This window comes from Ictalurus punctatus, chromosome 5, assembly GCF_001660625.3.
Source record: "Ictalurus punctatus breed USDA103 chromosome 5, Coco_2.0, whole genome shotgun sequence".
Taxonomy (NCBI): domain Eukaryota; kingdom Metazoa; phylum Chordata; class Actinopteri; order Siluriformes; family Ictaluridae; genus Ictalurus; species Ictalurus punctatus.
This window is the reverse complement of record NC_030420.2, coordinates 11,147,823-11,164,946: the sequence shown is the minus strand read 5'-3', so window position 1 is coordinate 11,164,946 and position 17,124 is coordinate 11,147,823. Positions and strand designations below refer to the sequence as shown.

Genomic DNA, 17,124 nt, shown 5'->3' with positions numbered 1-17,124 from the left:
AAGTGTGATTGATGAGTTCTAAAAATTTGTTTTGGAGACACTGTGAATGTCGCATGAGCAAGTGTTTCCTCATTTGTAAGACACTTTGGATAAAAGCGTCTGCTAAATGAATAAATGTAAATGTAAGTGTATGTTTACGTGAACGAAGCCCCTGTGTGCGTGTGTGTGTGTGTGTGTGAGCATCTGATTTGAGCTGGGTGACAAAACTTTGAGATTTATTTTTGTTGTTCACAAAGTAATGAAAGTGTGCTTGTTTGTGTGCACTTTTTGCAGTGTGTTCAGCCCGAGTGTATAATTAGAACTAGGAATCTATCTTTGAAATTGGTTCTTTTGAAATTCTTGAAATTGGTTTTGTAGTTTGTTTGGACATTGCCCTAACTGCCACTGTTGTGATCCAGATATGGAGACTCAATCCCTGTTGAGCAAATTGTAATTCAGTATATATCTAGCTCTCATCCTCACATACTTTACGTTTCAGTTCCATTCTATTGGGATAATAATTCATTAATTCAGTTCACAATTGGGATTTATGAACATAAGGTTAGCATATACTACAAAGCCACTCTAGAGTAGAGATATTTACCCCTTTTACAAGAAGGATTTTGAGAAAAGCAATTAAAGACTGTGTGTGTGTGTGTGTGTGTGTGTGTGTGTCTCCCTGGGCATGGCGCTCCACCTCCCGTGCCTCATCAGACGCACCTGTTTCCAATCATACACACCTTATCAACTGCGTATATAAACCCCAGTCATTCAGCCACTCATCGCCAGATTGTTCCAGTTTCCAGAGTGGCACACTTCTGGCTCTACTCCTGTCTTGCGCAACACAATCTCCAGTGAAGCCCTGTATCAGGGCGTGTATTGGTTGCAGAGTCACGTGAACGACAACAAATGAAGCCTCACATTCTGTCCCATGTGATTCACTTTGCATGTCAGTGTGTTCAAACCCCAGATCTTACTTTACCAGTCCTCGTTGGCTCAGTCTGGTTGGTTGGCTTGTGAGGAGTACTGTACTTTGAAAGTTGGATAATCAGTATGTTACATTTAAATCATCACTAATTATTTGTCACAAATTATTTGTTATTGTGTTTTTTTTTCCTTGGTGAATCTTTGCACGTTTGGTTTTGTTTTGGTAACTTATACATGTTGATATTGCAGTTTCTTTGTACACTGGCCCCCTGTGTATCATGTGAAAGTGTTCTCTAAGGTGGGGCAGTACTGTCAAAGAGGAGAAATAGACTCGGTCAACACTGAAAAACAGCTCTTATTTCTCAATAAAAATAATTAAAAACTTCATTGTCACCTTTCTGTCATTCCCACAGTTACACAAGAACTATCACTGCCAAGTCTCATGAGCACATTTAATAACCAGATGATCCCATCACACAGTGTCCTTATTCACATTTTAGTCCAACACTTTATATAAATGTATTGTTTTGTCTGTCAAAATTAATGATTTTCATTAAAACTTATTCAATTACATTTTTAAATACCCAGCCATGCAAGTAATATGAATAATGCAAATAATTACAGGCAAAATACTTGCCATATGCAACTTTGTTAGTCATACATGTGTACCTTATTCTTCTGTTACATCATATTGAATTATATTAGTTCATACCGGCATTTATTGGCACACTTTAATGGGTAAATGAATTTATCAGAGGGAGAAATTCAACACACACCTGTTAGGCTTTTATTTGGGTGCATAATATTGAAACTATCTATGGAGTGTGTGGTGACTGTTTCATCCAACGGAGATTTGTCCACAGGCTTTTGGCTGATTTATTTTTTAGTAACCACAAGATGGCGCTGTTTTCTACACTCTGGAAGCTTTGAATCTTTTCATGGAACAGTCAGGGGAAAGCTTAAGTGCTTTTTGAGTCTTCATTTCCCCATCTCTAGCAGAGAAATCTGTGTGGGCGCGAGACATTCCTAGCTAATCTAGCTAGCTGATTTACTTACCTGAAAAGCTTTTGCTTGCTAAACTTAACCAACTGGCCTCTTCAGTGCCCAAATCCTTAATAAGCATTATTAAAAGAAAAGATCATGTTACACAGGGGTAAACAGTCGACTGTCCCAACTTTTTTGGAGTGTGTTGCAGTCATCAGATTTGAAATGAATGTATATTTTAAAAAATAAATTCAATTCAAAAAGTAAAAAAAAATCAAATGATGTGTTAATAATGTTTTTCCAATATAGTACAGGGTGAATTGAATTTTCAAACGACTCTTTTCGTTTTTTTTTTTTTTTTTTTTTTGGGGGGGGGGGGGGTCTTTTGCATTTTCCATACTGTCCCAGTTTTTTTTAGAATTGGGGTTGTGTTTATTTATCAATTGCCTTACTCTGCTCTACATCATTTGGTTTTTTTTTAAACTAAATTTATGACAAATTTTATATCATGACATTTGAAAAAAAAATGTATTAAATGTAAGAAGAAGGTTTTTTATGCTAACATTTTAAGAATGTTTACCAAAGACATATAACATTGAAAAACGTTCTACTAACATTACTGCAAGAACATTTTTTAAATAACTGAGAGAACTTTTAGAGAACGTAAGCCAAAGTTCTGAGAACATTCCCTCTTAGCCGGGATGTTTCTCAAAACAATATTGTGATCTACATAATCTCTGGCAATCTGGGCACTTAGATACATTTTTACGGTGTTTATAACAATCAGGATCACAACAAAAGTTATAGCTAAATTCACATTTGTGTCATCAAACCTTGAGTGACAGAAACAAAAGACATAACTAGACCCCAAACGACTAGTAATGCTTTTAACCCAATAATAGTGGGTTGTCATGTAAAAACATGTAAATGTTTTTTTCATGGGGTGTCTTGCTGGTTTGAAAGAAAGAGTATCCGGCTTTGTTGTTAGAGCAGCATATGATTATGATTTTACAGTTCACATGTTTCTCAAATTTTGATACATCAGCAAAGGTGACTGCTGTGTTTTCAGGTAATCCGATATCATGTTGATTTGTTTAGCAAACTTTTCAATTTGAAAATCGTTTTTTTTTTTTCAGGGTTTCAAAGTTGAGTAACGCATAATGCAAAGCATATGTTATCTCTGTTTTGAAAGATGTATAGATGTCAAATTTTTTCTGAACAACTTCTGAAATGAACATTTCACCTACTTTCCATCTCGCTACGGTACCATGAAGTGATCAGACTATTTGGTTTACAGGGTATTCCCTGTAAAAATTTCATGTTTACTCTGAATAGCATTTTCGAGCATGGTCAGAAAAGACTGCAATTCGATGGTCCCATTGACTGAATGTGCAATGACAAACTAAGTATATCACCTCTAATGTCAACTGTGACAGCATCCTTAGATGAAATAATTCATTTGCCACATCTATCAAACTGTTTAAAATCAAAGATGTTGATATTAGTGATCACACGTTTTTCACTTATGAGTTTCAAAACACATTAAAAACACATTAAAATAGTCAAATGAAACGTTTCATCAATAACCTTTTTAATACCAAGATTTTGGAAGGTGGCTCGGGGGATTTCCCCATCCCAACACAGGAGCACTAGTGAGGTCAGGCACTGATTTCAATCGAAGAGGCCTGGCACACAGTCAGTGTTCCAATTCATGCCAAAGGTGTTCAGTGGAGTTGAGGTCAGGGCTCTGTGAAGGCTACTGAAGTTCTTCCACACCAACCTTGGCAAACCACGCCTTCATGGGCGGCTGTGGCTCAGGTGGTAGAGTGGGTTGTCCACTAATTGTAAGGTAATCAAAGTGTCCTTGGGCAAGTCACTGAACTCCCGATGCTCCCAATGGAAAAAAAAGTTAGTGCCTTGCATGGCAGCTCTGCCACCATTAATGTGTGTGTGTGTGTGTGTTTGTGTGAACGGGTGAATGAGACACAGTGTAAAGCGCTTTGGAACAGCTAAGGTTTAAAAAGCGCTATATATATATATATATATATATATAATATATATGCAGACCATTTACTATTCATGGTCCACGCTCTGTGCACAGGGGTATTGTCATGCTGGAACTTATTTGGGCTTGGCCCCCCAGTTCCAGTGAAGGAAATTTTTTAATACTAGAGCATACAAAGACATATAAAGTCTTACGTATGGGTGTGATGGTTGGGTGTCCACAAACCTTTGTCCACCATGCTAAACATTATATATTGCTCCATTCACATGTTGAGTAGTCATGTTATCTCTAATCAAAACCAACAGCTATAACTGTGAACTACTATAACAGAATTGGTAGTGATTCAAAGCTGTATATGAACACCATGTTTGTAGGATTTTTCCTTCTTTGAGTTAGTAAAAAGGTTTTGTTTAAAACATTTATTTTTAACCTGGCTGACAACAACACCCTGGTGGCAGCAGTCGGTTTGGGAAAGGCCTGTTCAAGTGCAGACCACCCACTCTGGTGCCCCTGGTCAGGGGGACCCACACTGTAGCAGGTGACCATCAGTGGGGTTCCTGGGCAACAGACTGAGATTGGAGAATCTGTGGCACAACAGACTAGCCAACCTGATAGAATCATCAGATGAGTCAATCACACACACACACACACACACACACACACACACACACACACACACACACACACAAGATCCCTAATACTGCTTTGTTTCGATATCTCATGGAAAATGCTAAGCAACATTAAGACCAATATCAAGACAGCCTTGGGTTCAGTGCATCCCTACAACTGATAATTGAGGAAGCATACATAGTGGAGCATCTGTAACAAAGAGAACAACACATCTGTAATATTTTGCTTGTTTGTATGTATGTTTGCTTTTCCTTTAATAAACACAGTGTGAGTTTACCTTATTCCTCCACCTTATGTCCTCTGGAAACTTGCAAAGTTATTTATGACAAATTTTTGGTAGGGTACAACCCTAACTTGATATACTGCAAGTTAAAACTGCTGATTTGGTTGAATATGAAGCAATTTTTTATTTCAAAAATCTTTACTATTTTTAATGACCTGACATTAATTAATGGCTCAGTGAGTGTGTTTTCGCATAAAGTAATTCAAAATGAAGTTTTCAAACCCACTGAGTCAAAATTGCCAAAATTATTCATTAAACTATATCAAATAATGTATGTGGCCCTTTAAAATTTAATTATTTGTAATTTATTCAAACATTCGTTCATTTTCAGTAAATTTGTAAGCCTGAGAAATAAAATTCATAATTTAAAACATAAAATTTGCTACTTTCCAATGGCTCTTTATGAAGCAAACTACGCCATCTGTTTGACAGCATTGTTGTATTTTCCAGGATACATTGCCCTATTAAAGGTCAAAATTGCCATTTAAAAAAAAAAAAACTTTATGACAAACCTATTAAACATATTTTATTTTATGTTTTACTTAATGAATAAGGTGAACCATAATAATGAGTTTCTGTCTTCCTTCTCTCTTTTTATAAACGTCATACATATTTATACTTTTTTTTTCAATTAAAGTATGCACCAATTCCATCCAACCATGCCAAGTGAACTGCAACTAAGTAAGATTGACCCTCAAGAGTAACAATAAGTGTATATTTTCCTTGCAGTTTAAAAAACTTAAGTAGTAGCCAAAGTAAATTGCAATGAAATTTGAATGGATTTAATAAAGCAGTAGTGAGATACATACAAACAAACACATAAAGAAGCATTGCTCAGCATTGCTCATTGCTCATTTAAGCCAAAAAAGTATCTGGGTCAAATGACTTGGTTCAAATTATCAGAGAAAATCAATCATTGCACCACAAGGTGCAGAAGATGTTGAACATGTGGTATGTAATTATACATCATATTTATTTTAAGTAGATCAATAATATAAGCATGTCTATTATTGACATTATCTTTCCATACTGACAATGAAAAATAATTCACATGTTCAAATTTTCAATGTTCAAATGTTATTTCATATTCATGTTATTTAGCATATTTTGAAGTGTACATATCCCCTGGAATAACTTAATAGGGCCTTCAATCCAATTCTATTCTATTTTATTTATATAGTGCTTTTAACAATAGACAAAACAGATTACAGATATCTAAATACAGATATACTGTAGATTCACATTTACCTCTAATAAGCAAGCCAGAGGCAATAGTGGCAATGAAAAACTCACCAAGGTGACAAGAGTTGACTCAAAAGGGAACCCATCCTCTTCTGGGTGAGACCAAATCATGAAATTATAAATCATTACTCTTCTACAACTGTATAGTACCACTGTTAAAAAAAAAAAAAAAAAAAAAAAAATCTTGTTAAGTTTACAGCAAAAACTGGCAGCTGTGGTTGCCAGAAATCTACTGTAAATAACATGGTACAGATATTTATTAGTTTCAGTACACTTAAAAGAAAACTGTAAAATCTACAGTAAAATTAGGTAGCGGTTACTGGAAACTTATTACATGGTAAAAATTATGGTAGGGATGTTTCTTTTTAACAGTACAGCAACACATTTCACAATTAAAGGCTGCTCTATTTACATGTAAATGTAAAAAGCACGTCATACTGTACTATTGTAGTGTTACACCACGGTCAGCAGAGGGCACTGTGGCACGGCTCCGGACTGGTCACGTGACTTTGTTTCGTTTTCATTCGCTTTCTGTCCGAGTTCTAGTTTCTGTTTGAGGATGTCCTTGATTTAATCCAGGTGTCTTTGGTTTAGATGAATTATATTGGGTATTTAAACCCCTCGGGTCTATGCGCACGTCGCGCGATATTATTTGTAGTTGAGATACCTGTGTGAGAAGCATCAGTCTTAACGGTGTCGCATCTAAGTTTAGCATGCAAAGCGGTCTTTGTTTTCATGTCCTGTTTCCTGCCTCGACTCTAGTCCCATGTTTTCTCGCTAACTCCGTATAGACCGCGTTCCCGTGTTTGCTTGTTTGTTTCATTGATTTATTAATAAAGACAGTGCTCCTGCACTTACTTCCTGTTTATCCCTCTGTTCCGTAACATACAGAATTTCACTGTAAAAATCATTGTACATCTGAAAATAATTTAAACATGTTTGTTTAAAGACTTTTACTGTAAGAACTACATGATTCTGTAAGATTAAGTACAGCATGCTTGTTTAATTAGAACTGACTCACCATCTGGGTTTTGGGGTTCATTGGGCCCCTATACTGTAGGACCCATTGCACCCCCATGCACACTGTAGGCTTACTATGGGCACCTGCCCTGTGGGTATGCTCTGTGCGTCCTTAAAAAATACCAAAATTTGTTAGGTCCTACTTTGCACCTGCAGTATACCACAACATTACTATTAATGCATATGCAGAATAATCACATTTGTTGAAAGTAGCAGTAATAAAGTAAGATTAACTAAAACTTTGAATATTTACATTTATTCACAGCCAGATTAAAAGAAAACATGAAGAAAAGATAGAAATTTGAGTGCAAAATTGAGCATGTGGATTTAATACTGAATTCTTTTTATTAAACAGAACAGAGAACCACAATAAGTATGAATCAATCCCTCAGGGGCACCAGTGGATATCTGCTATCTGAGAGAGAGAGAGAGAGAGAGAGAGAGAGAGAGAGATGTATTTTGTTTCATTTGTGTAGCAGAATTAGTTTACTTTAACTTGTGCAACTAATGCAACAGTTATACATGAAAGCCTAAAACCAATGTTTATAAGTAATTGTCAGCTTTCTTGATTAGTTTATTAGTTTAGTATAGAAGAAGCTGGTGGTGTTGGTGGAGCTGGTGGGACCTGTACGGAGTGCTTCCGAGGTTTAATTATGTCTTCTTTTTCAGAAGACTGCCACTCTGGGTAATGCGAGTTTGATCTAGTGTAAATAAAAATATATAAGATTTTACAAACAAAATTTCACAATAATGAAATCTCTTTTTAAACATATGTTAGTGATTGCAAAAGTATATGTAAGCACAATGTTAATATAATTGTATTAATCTGTATTCAGTTCACCTGAAATGCTACAGTCAATATAACAAAATATTTTTTAAATGTTATATAAAAAAATACAAATATAATACAATATTTATGAAAAAAAGGAAAACAAAGGGGATCAGAATAATTCTTTGATGGCTGGACAGAACCCTTTGCTTTGACTGGGAAATAACTGGAAAGAAGCAAATAAAAATAATACCAGGGTGAATGCCCCAACACTTTCATAAACCCAATGTCATCAAGACAAACAAACAGGAACTACCTAATTGTTGATCCAAAAGTCTGATGCATTTACTGCAACCCATTACAATTGCAGTATGAAAACAGTAGCATACAATCAGGTCCTTCTCAGCCAGAAGAACTGCTTGGTTCTGGTTCTGATCATGATGGTGGATCATGATCCCCTTCATTAACACTCTACCTGCCCTCATCTGAACCTGTGGCATCCAAGTTTGCAGCTGAAATACAGATACTTTTTACAAATATCTATGCATATTTTCACACAAAATGTTCAACAACTATTCTGTGAAATTTTTAAAGAAAAGCTTGAGCACTTGAACCATATTGTTACTTAATGGAGGTTAGGATGGATGCAAGTGTAGATAAGCTTTATTATACGAGAGATAAGCAAACAAATCCAAATCGTGAAACATAGGCATTCTTTCAGCAGTCAGTTATAGGCCTAACATAGGCTATTCAAGGGGGGCTCAAAGATGACCACATCAAAATATTTTTATTTTACTCATGTATTTATTTAAAGTTATATTGTGCCTTGTTGGTAGCCTATGCCTGATGGAATGAAAAAAAAATGTTCAGTGTTAAATAAATATTTTGAAATAGTAGTTTTTGTAATTGATTTTTACTTTGAAAAGCTAGACAAAATAGTAAAAAGCACATTTTGACTATTTAATTTATGTAAAGGTGAAAAAAATGGAAAATAAATGGAAAAAAACACGAAAAAACGTGTTCGGTATTCGGCCTTCGGCTTTCAGCCAAGTTTTTCATTATATCCGGTTTCGGCTTCGGCCAAGAATTTTCATTTCAGTGCATCCCTAAAAATATATATATATACACACATATACACAGTATGTCACAAAAGTGAGTACACACCTCACATTTTTGTAAATATTTCATTTTATCTTTTCATGTGACAACACTGAAGAAATGACACTTTGCTACAATGTAAAGTAGTGAGTGTACAGCTTGTGTAACAGTGTAAATTTGCTGTCCCCTCAAAATAACTCAACACAGAGCCATTACTGTTGTTGTCAACATTGAGCAAGATAAAGCTGGGTCTGGGCATCCCGTCCAGTCTCTACAGAGACAGTTGTGACTTATGGCAGCAGCAGCCAATGTCATACCAGTGGGCCTACTGCACATGAGACACATTTCAGTGAAGGCTGAAAAGTCATGGGTTTCATCCAAGGATGAAACCCCTGAGAGTAATCAGTGTCATGTGGCGATGCCTATGTGCTCTGAAAATCTGGAGGTGTCCTCAGTTTCTAGCCTCGAGTCACACTCTAGGGGTGTCACCTTATCACAAGACGGTAATAACAGATGTCTCCCTCATAGGCTATGGTCCGGTCTTAGCTGGCCATCCAGCTCACAGTCTCAGGAGCAGCCCTCTTTTAGTGTGGTATATAAACTGGCTAGAAATGCGGGCCGTATTCCTAGCATTGGAATTATTTTTTCCTCAGTTGAGAGGTCAACATGTGTTGGTTGTGACAGACAATACAGCGGTGGTCTCATATATAAACCACCAGGCAGGGTTACGTTCTCACCCCCAGTTCTGGCAGGCACAACTAATTCTTCTCTGGGCAGAGAGAAAGTTTTTGTCAGTGAGTGCATTGTACATTGACCTAAATTTCCCCTACCCCAGACTGATTCAGAGGTGAGCTCCGAAAAGCCACTGCCAATGCTAAAATGCGAGATTGGGAAACATTAATTTGTGCGGCATGGGAAGAGTATTAACCAATCAAACTCTTGCCCATTTGGAGCGAAAGCTCACATTGTATTTTGATTGGATGACGCTCAAGCATCATCTTTTAAACACTTGTGGAATTTGTTTTCTCATCTTGAAATATATCCCTGAGTGCAGATACAAAATGCTTTCAAGCATTGACTTTCAATATATTTTGTTTCAAACAAGCATGTTCCCTTTCAAAGGGAACTCCACGTTGAGTTAGCTCATTGTGGGAAGCGCCCTCACGCATGACTGGTATCTGAAGTTTGTGTAAAATCATACCTATTTATAGGCCTGTCGTGACCAGGTGATGTGGCAATTAAGTGCGTCTGCCGTCAGCCTTATTATCTTCAGTGAGACTGCAAGTCGTTTGAGTAACACTCGCAAAAAGACTCTTAATTTCCTCTCTATCTTTTCTGAAAAAAAAAGAGAAAAATCTCGTTTCTTTTCTGTCCCTTTTTTTTTTAAAAAAAAAAAAAAAAAAGGGAGAAAAATATGCCTGAGACAGTTCAGGAAGTTTGTTACTCCTTGCTCCCGTTTCATCACGGGGAAGACTGCACAATTTCTGTGTGAAGTGTCTAGCCTGGAGCACGCCATGGCAGCCTCGAGAGGTCTGACTGTGTGCATTGTAGTGCCTTACAATTAGGCAGTTCGCTCGTGACTCACTCTTTTCTCAGAAGTCAAAGTGAGTTGGGTTTCAGAGCCTCTCAAATCTGGGTCGGCCGCTGACAAGGCAGCAAGCTGTCTCAGGTCCGGGGATCTCATATGGATCTGGAAGAAGAACCGGAAACGAGCGCTGCTCTATCTCTTGCTCTGTCTTCCGTGTCCAGCTCTCCGCTGGATTTTGGAGCTCGTGTCGCTACTCCACCTTCTGCTATGGAAAGCCAAAAAAAAAAAAAAAAGACACACACAAAAATAATAGTAATAATTCCTCTCTGACTCCAAGGGGCCAGAAGGGTGTGCTAAAAACTGAGAGCAGACATATAAAGAGCTGCTTGAAGTGATTACTAAGGCTGGATGAGCTTTTTTCTCCCCAGTGAAAGTAAATCCATCACACTGCAGAAAACCTTTTTTCCAGAAGTGCATTACAAAATATCCTTCTTCTTGGGGAAAACCATGCATAAGCTGAATTTATAACGCCACAATGTTGAATTATTCAGCCATTGCGGGGAATGAATGGCATGGCTATTAAGGTGTGCTGAAGCTGGAGGAGGCACTTGCAAGCTACCTCTCTCCATTGACAGCAGGTAATTTAGGTGGGCAAGGCCTATGTAGTAGTAGTCTTGCTTGTGGGTCACTGCAGACAATGACAGTGTTGCAGACCTACCAAGCAGACCTGCTGAGTGAGCTCGACATATGGCGGCATTCAGCCAGTTCCTTCCCTGTTGTGTCGAGTTCACCTGGGCATCCAGGAGTGGAGCCCAGGCCAGCGATAGTGCGAGGGAGACACAGAAGGTGAGTATGGCAGCCTGCCAACCCCCACAGACAGCCAGGGGAACCGGGCGGCCGCAGTCGTGCTACTAGGCCCCAGTGCTAGCCCCCAGTGCTACTGTAGGGCCTCCCCTAGCCAAGGCTGTCCCAACTTTTCAGTGTTCTCTGGTCAGTGAGCTGTCGCAGGGAAATGAAAATCTGATGCTTTCCCTCCAATAGAATGTGGAATAGTTAATGTCACTAAAAGACCATCCAGCAGTGTGGAAACTACTGCCAAATGTGTCTCCATGAGTTCTGTCCACCGTATAAAAGGGTTACCGGGTCCAGTTCAGAGCTCGAACCCCCAGTTCAGAGGTGTGATCACCACCGTAGTCAGCACAGACCAGAGCCCAACGTTAGCACAGGAAGTAAGAGACCTCTTGGACAAAGGGGCCATAAAACAGCCATTATTTCCTGGTCCGCAAAAAATAGGAGTATGCAGCCAATTTTAGATCTGCGTCATCTGAACTGTACTCTTCGGACATACAGGTTCAAGATGCTGATGCCCAAACTTATCATTCCACATATTCAGTTTGTGGACTGGTTTGTGATGATAGATCTAAAAGGTGCATATTTCCACATAGAAATATCGCCCAGTCACAAAAGGTTCCTGGGGTTTGCGTTGGAGGCGACGCATATCAAGATTGGGTTCTTCCCTTTCCGCTAGCTTTATCCCATCCAAGTGTGTGGATGTCATTCTGGCTCCATTGTGACTCCAGGGCATCCGTGAACTAAAGTACCTGGACAACTGGTTAATTCTAGCACGATCCAAGGAACTGGCAGTTCAACATCGAGATGTTGTCCTCGCCCACATGAAGAGCTTGGGGCTCAGGTTGAACCTCAGAAAAGTATGCTTTCTCCAGTGCAGAGGACAACTTTTCTAGAGGTTATAAGGATTCTACTACGATGAGGGCATTTCTATCCCCAACATGCGTAGGGTCAATCCAATCAACATTGAGCAAGATAAAGTTGGATCTTGGCATCCGCTCCAGTCTCTATGGGAGATTATTGGAGCTTATGAAAGCAGCAGCCAACGTTCTACCATTGGGCCTATTGCACAGGAGACCATTTCAGTGGTGGCTGAGAAGTTGGGGGTTTCATCCGAGGATGAAACAAACCAAAAAAACAACCAACTGGGCTGTATCACTCAAGTCCACTGATTCATCACATTGAAATGAAAACCATTTACACCTTTGCATGTCCTTTTCTAACTGTCCCATCACATCTGAAGAAAGCAATGAAACTCTCATTGCCACTGTGTTGGCACTGAGCTGGACATCAGTGAAAGCAGACATCATTACTGTCTTGCTTTTGTGGTCCCTGAACAAAGTTTCAGCTTTGTTCCATAGTGCCATCATTGTGTTTTGTCAAGATGCGCCCAACTTTATGATGCGTCCTACTTACTGATGCTTAATGATACTTAATTATTCATTGAAGTATCGGGAAATCCTAGGAGAAAACATCATGTCATCTGTGAGGAAGCTGAAGCTTGCGTGTGTTGAGTTCATGCTCTTGGGTGTGTTCTGTGTGTTGCACTTCCTCTTTTTGGTCAAGCCCTGGGCCTTGCTATAATTAACTTTTAAGAGACATTGTCTATAAGGAAGAGAGCATGACTGTTCTTTCCCTTATTCTCACTAAATTCTCATTCTCCATATTTTATTGCCCTTTTTAAAAAAAATTCTATCAAAAATCTTATCACACAGCAATAATAACGACCCTCAAGTAAAGGCTAAGGTAGAACTCACCACAGCCTCAGGAAGCACTCAGCTCCTACAAGAAGAAAACAAAAACACATCAATTACAATCTGCTCAAAAGCAGACAAACAAAAGAATAAAATAAAACAAAAACAAACTTACTGCCACAAAAGCACAAATAACCCCACACTCAAACTGATTACAGGTAGCAAGTTTACCAAAGCTGACCAAAACTACTACTACCACATAGCAATATCAGCATAACTGATAAAAACTGTTACAACACAGTTGAATTAAAGAAAGCTGATCTCAGTGACAGTAACCAACACAAAGCAAAAGAACAAAACAAAACAACATAAAACAATAAAAACAAATCAAAACATCAAGCAGCAAAACCAAACCGAATGAAGCAGCCCAAAGCAGCCCCAATGCAGCAACGTGGCTCCGCGAGTGAGGGGAGGAGCTATACCGAAACGACCACATCTGACTCAGCCCGCCTTAACGCATGCAAAATCGAGGACCCTAAGAACAAACAGGTGTTACAACCTCAATTTGGAAAGCATGCAAGATAGTTTAGCTTGAGTAACAGAACTAAACGATTTACCTACCATGATCCGATGACATGATACTCACGATGGCACATACGAAAATCATGATAGCGTCTTTAATAGTTCTGATGGCAACAGCTGGAGCTCCGACCGGAGCTACGTTAAACTACCATGCTACACAGTTGGGAGCCTTGACGGCACACCGCACTGATTGTGAGCAGCACATCACACCTGCACACAGTCTCGGTAGCCCAACATCACACTAAACAAGTAAATCGCATGGTAAATGGACAACGCTAGCATCGAACAGCTAAGCAACAAAGCTAAAAACACATACCTCTGTAGTCCATAGCAACGAAATGAAGGGGCGGGTTTTCGACCATGACGCATTCTGGGAGGCATAAACAACCACTTATATATTGTGGTAGGGAGAGAGCCCATTGGCCACGTGGTTAATACGGGTGACATTTTAACCACGACACACCCCACACTACACACATAATGAAAAAGGAGCTCCTCTTTCATCAAAATAGGATGAGTCTATCACATATTATGAGCGTCCGTTCCAATGTCCTCTCATAACTTGTAGCTTTGTGTCAACCTGTAAGACACATATCCGTGGTATACCTGTGAGCTCTTTAAAGTGGACTTCCATGCCACTCTCCTGAAACAAAAATGGCCATTCTTCAATGAGGGCTTTAATGTCTGCTCCTTTGTTGATATCCTTTTGTTGACTGTAGTACATAGACTTCATGAGAACTCTCACCTCTTCTTGATTCCAGTAAGTTTTTTGTGAGAGACTTTTCATCTGCTCTTTCTTCAACTGCTGACTTTCAGCAGTTTCCTTGAGAGGCATAAATTTAACTTCCCAGTTAATGCATCCATATGTATCTTGAACTGCAGCTCTTCTTTTGGGTGGGAGTTCCTCAGTGTCACATTCATGTGAATTGTGAACATGCTTTCTTATTTTCGGTGTGATGGACCTTCTCGCATTTTCCACTCTGTCTTGAAATTGCTTGACCAAGGAGTAGTATCCAAGACCAATCACTGTCTCTTCAGTTGCATCTTGCAAAGACTTTGGATACTTTGCAACCATCCTTTTGCAATTTCTGTTAAATTCTTCTTACTTGGACAAGCACTAACTTTCATCATTGCCTTAACAACAGTCCTTACCATTTCCCTGCGCAAACACATCAAGGACTTGGCCTTTTCTGTCTCTCAAGGGCCTACATTAATTCTTCAGGAAACATTTTCCATGGAATTTCGAAACTGTCAACCCAGTTCACAGTAGGAAGGGAGCAGGTGCTGGAGGATGAGCAGAAAGAACTCTGGGACAGGGAAGATTCTTGAGTTTAATAGACTGGTTGTTTCAAGGGTTCTGAACTGTGTGCTGTAAAAAAATAAAAAAGAAAAGAAAAATTGTCAGTGATATATACTTAGTTATAACAGGTATAGTTCACCCAAAAAGAATATTCTGTTATCATTTACTTACCCTCAGGTCATTCCAAATCAGGTATTTGTTTGGAATGAGAAGAGGATGAGTAAGTAACGTTTATTTTCAGATACTCAACAATTTCTTTAATTGTTCTGACCAATTTTACCCAACTGTTAAACAAAAGCATAAAATGATAAATACATTTTTAGAATAAAAATGTGACAACATATTTGATATTTGATTTGTCCAACCATTAAGGTCTTGCTAATTGAAACAAATACATGGACTTACTGCCTTCTTTCAAAGCCAAAATAAATTTTCTGGGTTGAATGGGCCTCAGTACAGCAACCAGATCTGATTCCGCAAGAAATTTTAAATATTCTTCGGTCTCCACTCCAAGCAATTTTAAGGTGTCCTCAAGAGATTTTTTAGTTGTGACTGGGATGTCGGGTAATACAGCAGCAATGGCACTGCTAATGTTTGGAATGCTCAGCTCTGAATTCACCCATTTCTGGAAAAACAAACATATAAGAAGAATTAACATAAATAAAATATGTGTGAAATAAATATAGATCCACAATTACCTTCAGTGTGATAACACAATGTGCTTCAATGGAACTACTAGTTTCTCATTCATCATATATGATGTTAAAGGATAGAAATCTGCCAGGTCATTGATGCTCACACATTGCATTATTTTGGTCTGTTTTTTGTTGTTGTTGTTGTTGTTGTTGTTTTCATTCTCAATTAATGCAGGCTGTACTCAGGAATGAGCTCTGCTACAAATTTTCTCAGCAGAAAATGAACAACTTCATCTTTAATCAGAACATGTGCAAGTTCTCCAAACTCCATTGAGTCCATAATGTGTCACAAGGAACTGGCCTTTTTTGTATAATGTACACATGTACATTACTTCTGTTGAGACTTTGGTGTTGTTCTCTATGAAACCAAAATGCCTCACTAATCTTTAACAGAATCACCATACAGCTCTGGGCAAAATGCTGTGCTGTCTTTCATGTGGAAAGTTAAATGGCACATTGATCCTTCTGATAGATAAGCCTGAAACATTTGATGCCTTTCAGAGAGAGTGGGGCAGAGGTTTGTGAAATTCCTAGCACATCATTTAAAGTAAATGTGCTTACTTTCAAAGCGCATAGTCCACAAGCTGATCAAAGGGCCAAACATTAACATCAGTGCAGGGTAGTGTACAAATAACAATGCTTGGGTTTTAGTCTATGTCCTGGAAAAAAGAGAGATTCTCCAAGCAAGGTATTCCTGGATGAGCACATCAAGGTAAGCTACCTCTGCCAATGAAATTTTTCAGTGCACAAATCATCTCAACAATGTGTTACAGCTGCAGAGTCAACTTCCAGGCATCATCCAGTGGCTCTTTCACCCTGTCACACACAATCACAGGGAGAAGTCTTAAAAAATTCCAGTTCTGAATAGCCTGGCCAGAAAGCTTAACCCCATTGGAGCTGACATCACATGGCTTACTCAAGGCACCAGACACACTGTATTTGAATTGCTTAATTCGTCTATTCAGAAGTGAATAGGTGAACCATTTCTTCTGTTTAATGAAGTACTTCAGGAAAAGGGTTAAATCATAGGAAAGGATAACTTTAAAAATGTCATGGCCTAAACAGGGTGGAAGACCAGGCATTCAAACACTGAAGTAATTCAAGGAATTAAAAACTGACTTGGATCTTATACCTTCAATGTTTTGTCCCTCAGACCGTAAAATGTATATGGCAGAATTGTAGCTTTTAGCAGAGCAATCGGGAACACGCACATTTGGATCCGTTTGAAAATCACTTTGTGTTATTCAGCAATACCTGCAGAAATATTCAGAAGCACAAAAATTCTCAGTGAATCCACCAATACAGAGAGACCCCAAATTGTCGTCTGCAATACAGAAAACAGTTCATTTAATTGTTTTTTCTGCCAAGTTATGCCATTTTCTTCCAAGTCTTTCAAGTCTGAAAAAACCTTGTCATGGCCAAAGTGTGTAAAAACTTTTTCTCGACACAACATTACAAGTGACATGTGATCTGTATTTGATCTTATATGAGGTGATAAATTAGCCAGAGAAAGATACACAGCTACTACTTTGTGCTTGC

The 17,124-nt window shown here is 38.6% G+C and overlaps 1 long non-coding RNA gene across 4 annotated transcripts; it reads right to left on the bottom strand.

Moving 5' to 3' along the window:
- Positions 1 to 7,341: 7,341 nt before the first annotated feature.
- On the bottom strand, positions 7,342 to 13,949 carry LOC108265138 (uncharacterized). Of its 4 annotated transcripts, none has more exons than XR_008396435.1 (6): positions 13,907 to 13,949; positions 13,630 to 13,831; positions 13,423 to 13,543; positions 13,072 to 13,096; positions 7,696 to 7,771; positions 7,342 to 7,485 (listed from the first exon to the last, which is right to left on the bottom strand). It is a non-coding gene; the product is annotated as an uncharacterized LOC108265138 (long non-coding RNA). The 4 variants fall into 4 exon arrangements; XR_008396433.1 differs by having other exon boundaries at positions 7,348 to 7,485; positions 13,184 to 13,543; XR_001812625.3 differs by lacking the exon at positions 7,696 to 7,771 and having other exon boundaries at positions 7,351 to 7,485; positions 13,184 to 13,543.
- Between the last annotated feature and the right edge of the window lie 3,175 nt (positions 13,950 to 17,124).